General features: G+C 45.3%; 1 protein-coding gene across 2 annotated transcripts in view; it reads left to right on the top strand.

The window, feature by feature from the left end:
- The window catches only part of MNT (MAX network transcriptional repressor), a 69977-nt gene that overhangs the window by 29210 nt on the left and 24527 nt on the right, over positions 1–16240 (top strand). The window lies entirely within an intron of this gene.

Below are 16240 nucleotides of genomic sequence, written 5' to 3'. Positions count from 1 at the left end.
CTTTACTTGATGGAGCAAAAATCCAGTATTACGTTTTTATAAAGTTTATTGTTTTCATCTTTGGTTGAATTCTTTTGGTTTCAATGCTTACAAAGGTAAAAGGAACAGGGAAAGTCTCCTTAATTTATAGTTGTCATTCGTAACTTGCAAAATTTTCAGCATCTTTGGATCTGCTAGGACTACCTTGTGTAATCCAAACTCCTGTTGTCAGAAACTCCTAGTTAACCAAAAGTAATTCACGCCCATGAGAGCAATCCATTTTGGATCATATTTCACTCTGGCGCAGTGGGCCACCCGGAGGATTGTGCAGCACTTAAACCTGATTTTAGGGGGCTTCAAAAGGGACGTAAGTGGTCTATAACCCAGGCGCTGGTCCTCTGCACCCCTCGTGCATTTTTCTCCCTGGGTACCTAAAACACTAGTCGTTTTTGTGACGATTTTGAATTTCTCTAAAATTTGTGGGGAAAAGAGGGCTGTACTGAATATATGATATGCTCTATGGCAGGAATCTTGAGCTACGGGCCTGGAAGCTATGAGTGGTTGTAATGCAGGAGTCGTCAATGAGAGATTAAGGATAAAATTCAGCCCTCGTGTAAGGCGGACCGACTCTTGTTGAAATCGGTGCACAAGTTTTTCGTGATTATCTATAGCTAAGTGTGGCCCTGTCAGAAGGCTTGTTCATATGCATTGCTCTGTAGATACCCAACACCTTTTCCTTCTTTAACGTTTGTCAGAGTGGTTAAAAAGGAATTCCCAACCCGGTGCTCTGTGATTGGAACGTTACCGTAAGCGTGAGTTAAAACTAGCTTTGTTATTTAAGATGGGTGTTTCCTAAATATCTGTACATGTGGTATCTTATTGCTGACTTTCAGAGGTGCTGAGCACCGACAGCTCCCAGTGATTTCACCTGGAGATCCAAGTGCCCAGCAGTTACTCGCCAACTCTCAGGATGAGACCATGACTCATCCCTTGGCTTTCTTATCAGCTTTGCTCAATTGTTTGTTTGTTTGTTTGTTTGTGTTTTGCCAGGAGGGCTGTCTTCAGTGGGGGAGGTGTGGGGGTGTGGAAGCCAGCCAAATGTCAATGGGAACCAGCACCTAAAGGCTGTGTAAACAAAAGGAGCAGAGCCGTGTTCCCGAGAAAGGTCATTTCTGGAGACGCAGCTGTTTTGCAGCTAATGGGCATCGGAAAAGTCGTGAGCCTTTCGTCTAATTTCCAAAGCAGGTTGCTGTCAGTAAGGAGCTGAGCTTCCATTCGCGCTAACGGAGACAGAGAGAGCTGATCGCCTACTCTCACATCTGGGAGTCGAGTCCAGAGTCACGATGTCACGAACAGAGACGTCTCTGGCATTGTTAGCTGACACTCTGTGAATATTGATACAAGTGCAGATCTATCCCCGGGCAGACTGTTCACAAGCAGAATTTTTATGCTGTGCCTCTGGAATGCAGCTTAAAATTCTCCTGAGGATGTCATTGGGAATGACTGGTTCTCTCTGTCTCTGTAGTCTGGATCCACCGTAAAATGCTTTGGGGGTTAGGAACAGTGCAGACTGCAGCACCACACTGTAAATAGATGTGCAATCAGATCTGTAAATTGCTACGAGTTAAGTTCTTGCACTAGTTATAGCAGAGCGTTTTCCTGATGATGGAGCTGTTTGTAAGAGGAGGATAAATGTTTCCATTCAGTTAATGAAATACGTGGTCGTGTCCTTAAGTGCCTAGGAAGCATAATCTGCGTTTAGGACAGTCCAAAACGTGGCCGTTGACTCAGAAGAGCAGCGCGCTTCCCATGAGTTTTCACCATGTGGTATCTGCTTCAGTTTTATCTCTGAAGTGCCTCTCCTTTGCTCATCCATTCTTCACTTAGGAGGCCAGTCATTATTTGTGCAGACCTGAGTGGCAAATGAAACTAATGTGATGCTGGGTTTACAGCTGCCCAGTTGCTTTTGAAAAATGTCTTGGGAGCTGTGTACTGTTTTGGGGGGGCCTGGGAAAAAACACATGCCTATGCACTCATCTGTACGCCCACCGATTGGAACTGAAAGTCATGTCAAGGTAGTATATAGTTGCAGCATACCTAGCCATTCAGTCAAGTGACAAATGCAGAAATCCAGGCCGTTTTGATGCCAGGCTATTACAAAAATGGCTCTGAACTAAAGCAAATCTTTGTATAATTATCCCCATTCATCCTTCCGTTAAGTTCACAACGACCACATTGTGGTGTCAGAGCTTTCAGGTGCCTGCTGTTCATTTCTTCCTATTGTAAAAGCCACTTCTTGTCTTGGAAGTCATAAGCAAAGAAAAAAGAGAAGGTGAAAGGGTAAGAAAGCAACGCAGCAGCTTCCTCTTCCCCTTCTGCTCCAAGAGTGATCTCATCAGCTTTCCTCTAGTGAAGTCCTTGGTAGGTTTCGGCCAGACTGGGAGAATTGTGCAGCATGGGGAATGAAAACATAACTGGGCAGCTGACCAAGCCAGGTGTTAAAAGTTGTTAAATAGGGAGCCACCAATATTTGAAGCCTCTCCAGTTTCAGTCTTGCCTCTGAAATATATCCAGTGTTTCAACCAGCCCATAGTACCTGTGATAACCTCATAATGGCATTTTGCAACACCCTCGGTGAGCCTTCTGTAGGAGATAGCCTGGATTGCAATCTGCATAAATCCAAATGCAGTGGGTAAACTCAGGGTAGCTTCTGGCCCCATAAATCCCAGGGTTTACAATAAGAGAAAGCACTAAGAAACAAAACTGGGGAGATTTCCTCTCAAAAGTGCAATGCACTGGTCTCAGAGATTGGCATGAAGATCTTCACAAACCCATCTGAACAATGGTCTTTGACTAGTCCAGAGAATGAGGGCTCTGGACTTTTCCCATCAAAACAGTTAGGCCATTGGCATCAGTGGAGGATTGTCCAGATCCTGTCCTACCTGCGCTCTGCTCACACGAGGCCCTACAGGTAACTGAACTGTTTCAGTTTCACTGTGCAAGGTTGGGAAGGTTATGGGGTGTGGATGTCTACCCGCCTGCCCACTGTGGAGCTTTGCACCGTGGGGACTACATTGGTGGTAACGCAGGCCATGGGACGGGGTTGGGGGCAGGTGCATCTGCAGATAGTGGGTACACAGTGGTTGTAGATGCTTTTGTGGTTTGTTGTAGCATTGTGACGGGGAGGTGGGGGGAGGGAGGCGAACTCCCACAGGATCGGTGCACTTAGCGTTCGTGCAAAGGGACAGGATTTGGGCCTGGCTGAGGAATAAGGACCAGAAGGCCAAGCATGATTGCCATCGCAATTTCATCAGTGCAGTCCTGTTGCTAACAGGACTGGTTAGGCTGCTCTTATTGTCTGGTGAATAATTGCTATAAGATATTTTGAAGTTTTGTGGTAAGAAGTGGAAGCTGGGCAGTTCTGTGCTTTCCTTTTGAAAAACACCTCTACAGTCAGATTCATATGTCACTACCAATTAAGATCTTGCCATGCTGGTCATAAGAAAATGTTTTACAGTGGATGGATTCAGTAGGGCTAGTTGGAAGCTGACAGTCTGTCTATCTTTATATAAAAGATTTAATTTAGTCACATTTGGGCAATAATATGCTTCCCCCCCCCCCCAAAAAAAATCAGTTCAGTCTCTGGTAGCCCTTACGTCTCTTTCTTCCTGCCATTTCAATCCCCAGGACAAGACCAGTAGAGCAGAAAGATACCCCAACAATCCTGCCTCTGAAACATCACGGTAGTTAGTAATGCATTTCTCTCCATTCCTGGGTAGGGCTGCGCCTGCTAGCCCTACCCAGGGCGATGAGGAAGTGAAGCTAATTAATCGGTGTTTGCACTAAGCAGACAGTGTGTGGAGTTGATTCGTTATAAATGTAGGGGACCCAATTTGAAGTTGTCATAAATGTGTGTGATTCTGTTGGCAAAAGTGGAGCAACACCTGCTTATGCCGTTGATGAATTTGCTGCAGAAGGGGAATCAGTACAGGTCCCCTCACTTTGATCATTACCTCTGAACACCAGTGCAGTGGCCTGTTCTTGCCACGTCTGAGTCTTGTGCTGGGCTTCAAGGCTGAGACAGGAGTAGTACTGCTAATTTGTATTGTATGACTCCCCACATACTAGGACTTCATGCTATGATCCTGGCAGATCTCACAAGCTAAACCAGGTCAGGCCAGATCAGTACTTGGATGGGAAACCCCAAGATCACTTTGGTGCCCTGAGAAGTGATATTGGTGATTCAGTAGGTGGCACTTTTTTCATGCTGAGTCAATAGTGAACCCGAATTCCAGCATGGTGTCAGGGGACTGCTGGCCAGGCCTTCTTTAGAGTGAGGCGTGAACTGAGGCCCCAGCAACTTGTAGTCATTAAAGATCCGAAGGCCTTTTTCATAAAAAAGCGCAGAGAAGTGTGATCAGGGTGACTTCCCCTCCCAAAATCCCCATGACTGTCCCGTTGTAAAATTCCTCCTACCACCTGCTGACTGAATTTCAGCTCTGTTATTCTTGCTGCATACATCGGGTGCCTACTGTCGTGTTAGGGAGCTAGATGCACAACTTCTTCAGTTTCAGCTGGATACAGTTTTGATTTCCTCTCCTAAACGGCTATGGAGTGTTTCTGTGCCCTGTTAAGTAGCTCAGAGATGGGCCACAATGCTTGATTCTCTCTGTAAATCTTTTTGGGATCCTTCAAGATAATGATGTCACACCTGCAGCTCCAGGCGCTCCCATCCCACCAGGGGCATGTTCATTATTTCTGATCCAGTGCTGCCTCTGGTGTGCTGTCCTGATGAATCATGACACGTCCCTTTTAACGTGGCCTGAGTAGGCCACATCATCACATTCTCCTGCTTGACTGAAAACCCCCCTTTCCCCTATTCTTCCATAAATGCACACCATCAGTTTTACACCCACCTCCCTTTTGTCTCTCCCCACCATCCCAGGGGGCGTGGCAGAGCAGATGGATTAGATGAAATCTCTGGTGGATTCTTGGATGTCAGGGGTTCAGTTGAATGACCTAGTGGGGGGGGGGGGCGGCAAAGAGTGGGAACCCAGATCTCCCCAGTCCCAGCTTAGTGCCTTAGCCAGGAGCCCAGCTGCTGGGAGCCTGCGCGGACACACAGACTGTCGGAGCCGTAGGGCAGCATTTCAGAGTCAGAGCGGCTGGATCGGGGGCGTGTAAACGCCTGCCAGTCTCCAGGGCAGCCAATGCCGGCTCGCCGGGGCGGGGAGGTGGAGCCAGGCTTCGGGCCGTGCACACACCCCAGGGTGCAGCGCCCTCGCGATGGCGGTGAAGGTCACGGTGACCGCACCAGCCCGCCCGCCCCCTTCCCCTCCCCCCGCATCCACGTGTGCAGCGAGCACATGGCGAACGCCCGCCCGCTCACGTCACCGGGGCGGCCCGCCCAGGCAGGCGGGCGGCGTGAGCTGCACGGAGCGAGGGCGGAGCTGCCGAGCTGCTGCGGCTTGTGTAGCCGCCGGGCAGGCGGGAGCGGCGGCCGCCGGGGATGCCCGGCTGCCTCTCTGGCGGGTGGGTGGGGGCTGTAAGGCAGGGAAGGAGCCCCCCCCGGAGAGCGGGACGTGCCCTTGCTTTCGGGCACCGAGAGTGGGGGCGCAGCTCTCTGCAAAATCTCAGATTGAAAAATAATAATAATTACGAAAGAGATCATTCAAACCCAGTTTAGTTTTCGCTTTTCATAAGGAAAAGAAACGGGTCAATTTCACTTTTCAGTCATTTTCGTGTCCCAAGGCAGCAGGGTAAGGTGGGGGTTTCAGAGGCTCCCGGGAACTGGTTACCTACAAATGAAATACTGATGGCATTTGAATTTTAAAAGCCCCGGAACCTAAATTGGGGGCCACCTTCAATCCGGCGGCGTCCCCGAAACTCCCCATTCGGTAGTGCTAGGGGGACCAGATAGAAAGTATGAAAAATCAGGACGGGGTGGGGGGTAATAGGCACCAATATAAGAAAAAGCCCTGAATATCAGGACTGCCCCTATAAAATCAGGACATCTGGTCACCCTAGGTAGTGCTTTCAATGTCAGATGTAGAATCAGGAATATATGTTCCCCGCAAGCCCCCTTGGCCACCCTCTTGGCTTTTTGCCAGGTATCTATGCATAATTATTGTTTGTAACCATTTTTTTTTCAAAGTTTAACACCCCCTCAAAAAAATACAGCGTGGGATCCACAGAATTAGGAAGGGCGAAGTGGCAGCCTGTTATGTGTAGGCTGTGCCTTCACTGCAAAAAAACAGGTGTGTCTTTACATCAAGATAGCTATCTTGCTGTAAAAATCTCAGTGGAGTTTTTACCTCGATTAGGTAAAAATTAGACTCCAGGGTAGGGTTGAGCCCAACTATAAAAACTACCTATGCCTTGTCTCAACTAGGATTTAGCTATCTCAAGCCAAAAATACACACACCTTTTTTTGCAGTGAAGACATAGCTTGAGTGAATGTACCTACATATCTGGTACAAACAGTGAATTTACCTAATGCTGTCCGAGTCGGTCAGAAATTCCCTTCCTTTTTTCCTCTATTCCCCTTCCCCTATCAGCTCTCCTCTCCTCCTTCCTGTTTGCCAGAAGCTGGGAATGAGCGACAGGGGATGGACCCCTTGATGATTACCTGTTCTGTTCACTCCCTCTGGGACACCTGGCATTGGTCACTGTCAGTAGACAGGATACTGAGCTAGATGGACCTTTGGTCTGACCCAGTAGGGCCTAGGGTGACCAGATGTCCCGATTTTATAGGGACAGTCCTGATTTTTGTGTCTTTTTCATATATAGGCTCCTATTACCCGTCACCCCCCATCCTGATTTTTCACACTTGCTGTCTGGTCACCCTAGTAGGGCCGTTCTTATGTTCCTGAGTACCACAAGAAGCACTCAGAGTCCCAGCACTTCTTCTTTAACAGATTTGACACTTACCTGTTACTCTCCAGTGTGGCACAGGATTTGTGCAAGGGAGAGTTAAAAAGTCTTGACACAGCAAAATAGTTCAGGACAAGAGTGAGGGATTTCTCACTCCCTCCCTCCCCCCCCCCCCCCAAAAAAAACCAACAACAACAACTTACTATAAAATTAATCCCCTTCAAAACCAGTAAGCCTTGCCAACTCGGAAGCTGCAGTTAGCTGATGCTGTGTGCCCTCAAGGAGTGTCGTGCTAATTTTGGAGCATCTTTTCTGGCAAAAGACTTTTCCCCCCTTTCATTCCAGCTGGAACTTCTTGGAAACGAGCCTGTTTGTTTCCTTGGTTGGATTTAAATATTTGTGTCTGCGTCACATCAGATAAATCAGACAGTGAAATTCCGAACGCCCCATGTAGCTGTCATTTTAATTTATCCTCCAAGTTGGGTTTGTGATCTGCAACAACAAACAAGGATTTCTACAATTAAACAAATTATTGCACAAAGGAAATTAGGGTGAATGCAGTTGGAAGTTAATAATCTTTTAAAATAAACCTACAGGCAATGTAGCAGTTGTGCTGCAAAGCACCTTGCTCCAGTGCTTTCAGTGGGAGGGACTGTGCCCTATTGGTTAGAGCAGCTGACTGGGCCTTAGGATTCTTGTTTTATAGCCCAGGCTCTGTCACTCATTTATTGTGCAAGCCACTTAACCTCTCTGTACCACAATTCACTCCGATGTAAAATATGGATAACAATTCTTAACTCAGACAGGTGTCATGAGGTTTAGTATATGTAAAATGCCTTGAGGTGCTGTGATAAAAGGTGCTTTGGAGGAAGTACGAGTATTGTTTATTGAGTATATTCTTTGGGTCAAAACAGTGGGCCAGATCCTCAGCCTAACTGCAGTGAAGCCCACTGAGAGCTCAGGGGAGCAAGCTCCCTCCTTTAAAAAAAAATCGGGGAACCTCAGAAATGTGGAATTGAGCCTGTCTCTAGCTATGCTGAATAGGGCCCTGCCTTACTGGCCAATAAGCAAATAAATTATAAGTGGAGGATAGAGAGGAGGCAAAGCATAGCCAAGAGTCTAACTCAGATAGGAGTTTTGATTCTGAGCATCTTTAGAGTTTGAAGGATTTCCCTCCTGCCCCCACCCCTCTAGGAAACCTGTAAGCATCTTAGCTGGGATATATGTGAGGCCCTTAAGCAAGGCTGCGTTTCTCTTCTATTTGTGTTCTCAAACCGTGCTCATCACCATCGTCTCTGAACACTTTCCAGGTTCAGAGGTTATTTTCTACTGTGTGTTAGTTTAAAACAAGATCCAAGTGATTAGCTCACCGGGTAACATGAGGGCATCAGGACAGTCAGAATCAGACTGATCAGTTGCTACAGATTGAGTCAAAGCCTGGCAGGTTTCAGAGCCCACTGCAATCCCTATTTATTTGCCAAAGCTTTCCCACTCCAACCAAAGTCCAATGCCAACTAAATAACAACCTACTGACAAAAAATAAGACCAAGCTGAGCTTCCCAGAGCCTGCAGAGGCAGAGGGCAGAATCCCATTGTGAAGGCTGTAATGGACAAAGACATGCAGATCTAAATTACCATGTACAGGGCTTAGATACTATGATGGTGGGTGCTATAAAAGGCCTAAAATAGATAAATATTAAGGCTCAGGCAAACCACGGGAATGTTTACGGTTAGAGGGAGTTGGCTTAGTTTTGTCTGCCAGCCCTGCTTCCTGTTCCTGATTTTGTATAGAGTAGCCATCAAACGGATGGAAAATTATGAAATACACTGGCAGTACCACACTGTGATCTATCAGCTATATTTTGGCTTGGGAAGGAGCAAAGGGGAGAAGATTAGGAGTTATTTGTGCCTTGGGACAGAGGGAAAGTCAGAAGTTAAATTCTGTCCTGAGTTACACCCATTGAAGTCAATGGGCTTATACAGGGACTAAGCTGGCACAGAATTTGCCTCCTAGGCATCCATATGATCATCAGTTGGATTTTTGTTGCAGAAGTTGACTTTTTTTCAATGTGATTTTGGTTGTAGCCAGATATGTTTGGGGAGTTGTATGCGGGCAGGGGACTGGACTCGATGACCTCTCGAGGTCCCGTCCAGTCCTAGAATCTATGAATCTATGAATGATTTCCTAAGAAAGCACTCTTCACAGTAAGGGCTTGATTCAATAGAACTGCTCTAAACCAGCTGACTAGAGAGGTATATTTTCCCCTTTCCAAAATAAAATTAAAATAACCTTTATTTTTATGAAAAGTCCTCTCAGTCCTATTCCCAGGGGCAAGAGATCACATCATAAAACCCACGCACCTCCAGCTGGGAATAGCTGGCTCTGAGAAGCCAAGCATTACATGGATATAGACCCTGAAATACCCTCTCACCCTAGCATTAGTTCCTTCAAATCCTGGTTGAGATACATCGGCAGAGCTTTGTGGGAGGAGCTTGCACTTCAGCTGCCCAGGTGATGTTCTGTACTGAGGCTAACATAGCAGTGAAGACACAGCAACTTAGCTTTTTAGCTTGGGTTAGCAGCCTGAGTTCATATCACTGAACCAACTGAAATATTGTCTCAACCCTAAAATGAGAGAGAACCAATGTGGTTTCCATAGAGGTCAGTCTACAATCCATGCTATATGTACCTTGCGGAATGCGATGGAAAAACAACTAGAGCGATACAAGGAAGTTACCGTGTTTATAGACTTTGCAGCTGTTTTTCAATCAGCACGGTGGTTACTGCTATATCAATATGGGGTGCCTGAGGATGATGGCAATGATGTCAAGTGGGTGAACAGTTTTGTCTGTCTGGGTAGATAGCTGACAGCAGGAGGTTCAATAACCAAAGAAGAAAATGACTGCAATGGTGGCATCATGTCCAGCATGTAGAAGAAGGCAGAGTAGTTCTACAGAAGGTTTACAGAGTTGAGGTCAAAGGAAGTAGAGTACAAGGTCACCCACAAATGAGGTGGGAAGATGCAATTTTGGAGGATTTAAGCCTGTATCCTCTCATACTGACCGTTGACGAAGGGAGACAACTTGCAAGGGATTGTTTGAGATGGAAATCCATTCTACATGATACCGTGGCCATATTATAGCCATGTGAATCTGCTGCTGCTCCAGACTCCCCTATAGGTTTTAACTCCGGCTGCTAGCCAGAGTTAAAAACCGAGTTTCTTTGTCTTCACTGCTATTTTAAGCCAAGTTAAGACTGTGTTTTTTTGCAGTGTAGACAAATGCACACGTGTCTGAATGAGGCAATGAACTGCAGTTTCCATGGCTATCAATCTGACTCCTTTCATAGGAGCTGAATTCACACAAAAAATGGAAGTATAATTGAATTGAGCTAGTTGGAATCTTTTTAGATTCCCAAATGAATCTAGTGTATTGTTCATTCCTAGGGAAGAGTGTCTGACTTCCTCATCCAATTACAAGTACAAGCTTCTTCATTTAAAAAAACCTCAAACAAACTTCAAATTACAGAACATTGACCTCAGCTCACCTTATGACTAGGTCATGACTGTCCAAAGCAATATTATTATCACTTATCAAATGGAAGCACTTTGAAGTTAAAGCAAGGAAGAAAGTTCATAATTTATATTCATTATCAAAATGAAGGATCAGTTGCTTGATCCATCAGATGATTGACGATAGAAATAATCCTTCAGTAAAGGTCGGGTCTTGTTTGGATTCTGGTCCAGCATATAAGGCCCTGGACTGTGACTCGGGAGGTGTTGGTTCTGTTCCCAGCACTACCACTGACTTTTGTGTGATGTTAGGCAAGTTGCTTCATCTCTTTGTGCTTTGGTTGCCCCTTTGTCTTTTCTATTTAGATTGTAAGTTCTTCAGGACAGGGCCTGTCTATTACTATTTATTTGTACAGTGGTGTCCTCATCTTATGGGGGGGCTCTCGATGCTACTGTAGTACAAATAATAAATAAAGATAGGATTCCCAACTTCCCACAAGGGGTAGAAGATCACTCATGGATCAGTTTGTCCATGTTAATTGGTAATGATCAGAATGCTGCTTCTTATCAATTACTTTTAGTTTTTTACTTTTGTCATGAGAGTTCAGTTAATTCCAGCCTAACCTCTCTCATAAATTCAAAGTGGAAAAAATTACTTGCATCACTTTAGGTGAACAAATTATTACTGCAAGTTACCCATCCACATTAGTAAGCGGCAGCGAAACTGACTACCTGAGGACAAATCAGTACAAATATAATCCAAATGATGTCAAATTAGCACAGCTAAGAAATGTTAGTCCTCGGATCTTTTTGCTGATCCTGTAGAGGAAAGGGCTGGGGAGACACCGTTGTCATGAGATGACATGAGGGATCTTTTTGCTTAGTGGCAAATGAATTTGCTGAAGGCCCCATAGGTTAGTTCTGAGTTTTCCAGTTGATACCACAACACCTCTTGTTTGTTTTAAATTGCAGTTAGTACCACCCAATCAGAGCCTAGATACAGTGGTGCTCTATAAGGGATTCATCCCGCATGTGCAGAGGATCAGAACAAAGCCTGTACACCACTTTACATCCCATGGAAACGCTCAGACTAGTCCTTAAACGGTACATAGTCGTGCACAGGGGTGAAATTCACACTGCACTATGAGCTTGCTCCTGCATCATTGAAGTAAATGGAAGTTTTGTCACTGACTTCAGTGAGAGCTGGATCAGGCCTTATGACAGAAAATCCCCCTGTGTTTGACTAACACTGCAAGCCATGTTCATCTCTGCAGTAGTATACACAGCAAACCCCATTTGCACCACATCTAAATTTGACATTACCTATATTGTTCTTCTATAATGAACTGAGCTCATTAAACTCAAGTGCCACAACAGCTGAATTACTGATCAAAATGCCCGAAAACGAGCTCTGGTGTCCAATCCGATAACTACATTTTTTCCCACCTTTTGAAAGTACAAACATAATCCCGTTCGTTCCTTTTTATTTTATGCCAACTACTAGAGAAATGACCTCTTATAAAACTTGCCTGATCAGAGTCTGCCTCTGTTCGGAGGATTCCTCCTTCATGTGGCCAGCATTCACGTGCCAAGTGCTGCCTCTTCATGTTGTTTACCTGACCTGATCCATTGTTTCCATCTCATCTAATTAACCTGGATTTCACTACACAGAATAAAGACTTCCAGCTGCAACAGGCAGTGCTCATGCACTAGGGTATTTTATAAGCTGCAGGTTTCAGAAAGAGAGGAGAAACTTGACATTTTTTAAAAAATCACTGATAAATTCATGTGGAGCAGCAGTTTGTAACCCTGTGTTAAAAGTATGATATAGATGGTAGGTGAGATATAGGGGCTGATCCTTCACTGGAGTCAATGGGAGTTTTGAGGTTCACAAGAAATGCAGGATTTAGCTCCCGTGACCAGCTTCTCATCTCATGTAAATCAGCGTGGCTCCATTGACTTCAGTGGGGCATCTGAGCCCTAGAGTTTAAAGGGCCAATCCCATGCGAGCTTTCAGTCCATTGGTACTGGGGGCATCTTTCATGCCTGGGTCCGAAGATGTTCAGATCTGCTCCGCCATCGTATTGTCCAGAGGGGTTCTACTCTTCTGCCCCTGGCTTCAGTGGGAGCAAGTCAAGACCTATGAGAAATCTTGCAATATGGTTTTGATTTAAAAATTGTCACTGTTGGAGAATCTACCACAATCCTTGGTAAATTGTTTCAGTGGTTAATTACTTTCCCCGTTAAAAATGTACGCCTTATTTCCAGTCTGAATTTGTCTACCTTCAACTTCCTGCCATTGTTACATTTCACAGTAGTTGCCTTCCCTTTGAGTAACTCGCATATTAATTAACCTGAAGAAACGTAGGATTTCCATACTGCATCGGACAGCTGATGCATCTGATCTGGCATCCTAGCTTGAGCAGTGGCCAATGCCTGACTGGGTCCAAAAGCAGCCACGGAACAATGAAAAGTTCCAACCCACATGTACTGCAGCCCTTGCCAGTTGTGGAATTCTTGACACGACGGAAGATTCCTTCCGGAGGGCTGCAGCAGCCAACGGATGACTTTTTCGTTAGCATGTTTGACTGCAAAAGACAGTATGATCTGTAGCGTAACATGACCCCGCTCTTTTTAAAAATCCAGCCCGCTGTTTGTCTCCTGTTGGATGGATGATCGATGTGTACGTTAGCTTAACCGTGGGAGATGGAGGTGTTCCGACACACATCAGTTCACAAAATGGAAACGGTTTTAAACATTTGTTTTCTTTTATCTGTTTTAAATGTTAAAAAGTCTACACCTGTCAAACCATTATCGCATAAGCAATTTAGAGAGCCATTGTCGAGGTTGTGATGCCTCAGCTGTGACCTACCATTGTCCCAGGCTGCAGATGTTTATTATTGCTATTTATGTCTAGCTTGTTTCAGATAGCACGCACAATGTGCTTGGGACTGTACAAACACAAAGGAAGGGGCAATCCCTGCTCCAAAGTGCTTGCAATCTTAAAAACTGCAGAGAAAGCATAGGGGGAAAGAGAGTGCAAGCAACCAAGATGATCATTGGCCAGGCCTTGATAACACAGAGGCTTTATTTTCCATTAGCTATATAGCAGTTACCCCCTCTTGCCAACCATGTCGTGATTAGGTCATTAGTTCTTTGCAGGCATCACATTAGAAGTGGGTCTTCAGGAGGGATTTGAATGCAGAGAGTGGCAATGGCCATGCAGACTCTTAAGCTGTCCAACAAAGTAACTGTTTTGTTTCTTTTTTGTTGGAGGGGGGAGGGGGGTATTTTTTTCAGGAGAGACTGGTTGTATAAAGGGGCTGGGCAGCAGGCTACAGAGCCTTTCGCTCCTGGGTGAGCAGTTTTGAATCTGGCTCAGCTCCGCAGTGACCGTCTGATGGTTTTGTTTTGGTGGCCATGGGGAAATGAGATTTGGTGGTGCCAGGCCAGCGAGCAGTGGGCTGGGATCCAAAGAACGCTACCATGGGTAGACCTAGGTGACCCCTTGCTGGCAGTCTCAGCAGGCAGAACAAGGATCGAATGGACCCTGGAGACTGAGCTAGCCTCTCTTGATCTATTGTCAGCTTTTTGGGGCAGGCCTATTGTCTGCTTTTTGTTCTGTGTTTGCACAGCACCTCGCACAGTAGGGTCAGGGTCCATGATTAATGCTCATAGGCGCTGTGATAGTAATACTAGTAGAAGTGGCCTCTTCAGGTCAGGGTGGAGGCTTATGAGCGGGGCCGAGTGGAGGAAGCTTGCCCTGCTTGTGCTCTACCTTTTCTGTGTCTAGAGAAAGGACTTTGGTGCCCAGGGCTGTCGTTTGAGGAGGTGGCCTTCCATTAGTGTCCACCAACCCCCGGGGTTTAAATAGGCCGTCACCTTCCATTAGGACTCACTCACAAGTAAAATATTATCGTTAGCCTTTGCTTTTGAATCTTAGATTTCCCATTACAACTCCATGACATGAGACTAACCCTGGCCACACGGAGACTAAAACAGCCACTACGGTTCTTGAAGTCACAGAAGTGTCATGAGAAGGTGGAGAACCAGGGTGTTAAAATGTTTTCCAGAGTGGCAGTTTGTTGAAACAATGTATAATGTGTTATGTGATATAATTACACTCCGGAACAGGACTCCGGCACATACAGCACCTTGACCCTGTCTCCTCATTTACATAAGCGACGTGGCGTTCCGGACCTGACACTTTTCACTAATTGAGTGAGCAGATTAAGGTCACTGCCCAAACAGAGCTCGTTTCCTTAAATAGCTTGGTACAGATCACAGATCTTCTGCTGATTGCCGATGGGAACAGATGTTAACATACAAATGGAGGAAGGACTAGCTACCAGGGAGGGCTGCTATCAAACAAGGGTCTAAGTCTAGTGCTTCTCTGCCATAGCTTTTTCCTCCAGGGGACCGAATGGAAAGGCCATTGTGCACTTTGTGATGGGTTAGTAAGTACGACTCTTCACCTGGGATCTGTTCCATAACTGGAGTCTCAGTGAATGAGTTCAGTTGCAATTTTACACTGCACGTATTGTACTTACATACATGTGTGTGTACAGAACGGATGTACCCAGACATGCCAAATTAATCCTGGATAAACGGTCTAAACATTCACAACTACGACATCACGTGCATTTTAAAAGTCAGCCTTTGGGTGCAATGCTACAGGCATGTTACCACCTTTCCCAGATCCATTGTTCACCTTCCTTCTAATGCCTTGTTCCAGAGAAACAAATGCTTGTGTAAAAAAGATTTCCGTGAAATTTTTCTCTGGCTGTTTTTGGACCCAGTTTCATATTTAAAACAAGAAATGAATCAGTAAGTTTACACCTCTCCCAAGGCTGCCAAAACAGTGCCTTTGGGCTTTCTAGAAAGTCAGGGTTAGTACAACCACTTTTCTCTTGTAATTCCTGTCCCTGGGGGGAATGCATTGCCTAATGGTTAGAGAAGGAAGCAGTGTGGATTATATCTCGTCTTGGCGAAGTCATTTGACTGTTTCCGTGTCTTTAATGTGGGGCTAATAATACATACCCATTTCTAACAAGGGCTTTGAGATCCTCTGATGAAAGGTTCTATAGAAATGTAAAAATATTATTTTTGTATTATTGTCCTAAAGGGATTCTTGTGTCTTTTCCACCTGGGGCACCGTTAAACATCTGCACCAGCCATTAAAAGAAGGAGGGAGAAGGAGAAAAAATGAAGAGAATTGTGGAGGAAAACAAATGGGAACATCTCTTTCTCCTACGTTTCAGTTAATTTTCTAACAAGACTTTCCAGGCACCGACAGAAAGTATGGCATGAAATTGCAGAATCCATGGTGATAGAGTCAGCCCACCCAGAGAACAATGGTTCCATCTGTCTTTCCACCCCCCAAACGAACAGGCCACTTTAGGAAGCCCTGTGTTGGTGCCATCAGAGGGATCTTCTGAGACAGACTGAATATTTGCATCTTAACTCCAAAGCCCCATGGCACAGAGCTGCAGGGGATTTAAGGCCCCTTTTCATATATGTAGCGTGTGTGTGTATTGCAAAGAGAGCTTGTGATGACAGATCAGATGATGTACTTACACAACTTTATATATATACACCCAACTATATATATCTATAATTGTGTGTGTATATATTTATATAATTTATATAACTTTTTTTTTTTTTTTTAAATTAATGGAGATAGGATATCTCCTAGAGCTGGACGGGACCTTGAAAGGTCATTGAGTCCAGCCCCCTGCCTTCACTAGCAGGACCAAGTACTGATTTTGCCCCAGATCCCTAAGTGACCCCCTCAAGGATTGAACTCACAACCCTGGGTTTAGCAGGCCAATGCTCAAACCACTGAGCTATCCCTCCCCCCAACTTTATTGAGTCAA

This window comes from Emys orbicularis, chromosome 17 (genome assembly GCF_028017835.1).
Source record: "Emys orbicularis isolate rEmyOrb1 chromosome 17, rEmyOrb1.hap1, whole genome shotgun sequence".
NCBI classification, from domain to species: Eukaryota; Metazoa; Chordata; order Testudines; family Emydidae; genus Emys; species Emys orbicularis.
The sequence above is the reverse complement of the archived record's forward strand: the minus strand, read 5'-3'. Positions and strand labels throughout refer to the sequence as shown.